The sequence below is a fragment of the Piliocolobus tephrosceles genome, chromosome 1 (assembly GCF_002776525.5).
Source record: "Piliocolobus tephrosceles isolate RC106 chromosome 1, ASM277652v3, whole genome shotgun sequence".
Classification (NCBI taxonomy): domain Eukaryota; kingdom Metazoa; phylum Chordata; class Mammalia; order Primates; family Cercopithecidae; genus Piliocolobus; species Piliocolobus tephrosceles.
Window position 1 is genome coordinate 142,740,270 of NC_045434.1, and position 2,521 is coordinate 142,742,790.

Consider the following 2,521-nt stretch of genomic DNA (forward strand, 5'->3'; position numbering starts at 1 on the left):
TCCTTCCTTCCTTCCTTCCTTCCTTCCTTCCTTCCTTCCTTCCTTCCGTCTTTCCTTTCTTCCTTTTTTCTTTCCTTCCTTCATTCCTTTTGTCTTTCCCGCCTTACTTCCTTTTTTTCCTTTCTTCGTTCCTTTTTCTATAAACACATCATACGTTTTGTATTATTTCATTTCGAGTTTATTATTAAAGAAACAAATAAAAAACACACAGTAACAGGAGAAGCAAGTAACTGTGGTTTCACTCATTGTGATAAATATTATTTCACATGGATATTTTTCTAATGAGCTGGAAATTATCGTTGGAAAATACAATTAAGTAGTTTAGCTGTTCAATGTTGCAAGAAAGCTGGATAAAGGCCAGATTCCTGTAAGACACTGAGTAACACACCAGGAAGTGACTTTCAACAACTTTTATTGTCATGTAAAAGCAACTAAATTTTCAGAACACCAAATGTATTTTAAAGTATTGTAAATAATATAGCATAGTGGTTAAAGTATTGGCTTTGTCTTCAGACAGATTCCAGTTTTAATATTAGGGTCAGCACTTAATAGTGGTGTGATTTTGCATAAATTACTTAGTTGTGTCCATTTTTTAATCAGCAAAGTGGTATATAAACTGCTTTGTTCTGAGGACTAAATGCATAATGTATACAAAAACTCACTATAAGGCCTGGCTCATTTAATCAATAACTATGTTATTATTTATTTTATCATTATTATCTCAAAATTGAAACTATTCTGCTTATTCAAAAATCATAGGCAATTCCTCCATGTGCATAAATAACTACCCAGTGATGATTTTTTTCAATATAATCCAATCCAATATAACTCAAGGGAGATAGACCCATCTGTTTTCTCAATTCTCAGTAAGACACTCTGGATTTCTTTAAATGCAGGATTTGGGAATACAGTAATGCCTTTAATGGTTAAATAGATTCTTGACTAAATCAATACTAATGCAAAAGAAATGGGGTGTTTGACTAGAGGCAGAAATGTACTCTTTACATCCTATTGATTATAACTGATTTCACAAAGAGCAAGAAACTGTTGGCTCTTTTGAAGTGGATGGGTTAGCTTCTATAACCAATAGGGGATAATCTCTTGCTCTGTTGACCTTTGTAAAATGGCTTGCCAGGAAATGCTCAAGTCCCCAGATAATGCTTACAACATGCCTGACTCTTGTCTAGAGAAGAAGATAATCAACAGTCAGAGGATTAAAAAAAAAAAAAAATCTATAACAAATGTTTCATGATGTTTATAAAAGATGACTCCAATCAAATCATTTGATAATAAAATAAATTGCATTGGAAGCATTTAAAACAACATGTATAATAATTTATTTATTGTTGATGACCTCATGAAAACATCCTAATGCCTTTTGGGAAGTAGTTACCTTCACTGGGGTTATTATGGGGGTCAGATAGGACTCTAAACTTAACTTGATTATTCTTACCTAAAATATCTTGTTTCCTGTTAGTTATTCAATTCCAATTTACATTTTAAAATACCAATCTTGTATAGAAGTTTGTTTTTTGAGATATTAAAGCACTCCCCAAATAGATAACATGGTTTCTGACAGCAAAAATCTATATATTCTACATTTATAAATTTTGCTGCTTGTTCTTACAACTCATTTGTTTAAAAGGAATCCAGCAAGATGGATTAAATTTATAAAAAAGTCTTTTAACATTTTTAAAAATCAGAAAATAAAAAAAAAAATCAGTAGAAAACAATTCAAATTACAGATATCTCAATTCACAGTCTTTTTAATAGGAAATGCCAGATGTTAGGTAGCCCTTTCTTTTGATGAAAGGTTTAGAAATGTCAGCTGCCAACTGAAAGCCTCATCAGCCTCAGTGAAGAGAGACTATACTCATCTCATAACCAATAGTACAAAATAATAATAACAAAACACTAGTGTAGTATTCTGAAAATGGCCGAATTCAGTTATTCAGTATACCAGAAGCATGTAAAACTGCTGTCAGCTTTTTGAATGAGAGAACATGTCACATTTGAAAAAAGCAAACTTTCTCATTCATTGTTACTTGGGTGAGAATCCTAGCTGCCAATTTGTCAATTGAATCACCAACCAGATAGTTTAGCCCTGTTACGGGGCTTTGCTGTGGAAGAAATTAAGTAATCCTTTTTCTAATAACAGAGATTGCACTTCTTCCCAAGAGAGTTAGTAATAGATTAGGAGGAATTTGGGGTAACATATTACAATAAATATTATAAATATCTCACACATTTAATAAGATAATTTCTGTTGATTACAAATCAAATGAACATTAAAAACACATTTATTGAAATTCTTAACCACTACAAGTAATATAGAGTAGGTATCTATCACATTGTTTTTAACATTGTGTAAATAAGCCTGAGAGAATAAAAATTATACATTGTTATTCAATAGCAGCTATTTTTGTTTGAAAAGTTAGAATAAATACAGTCATCTTGGTACAGTGTGTTAAAGACCAATAGAATATTCAAAGCATATTAAATGAGATTTAGTAACCATAAA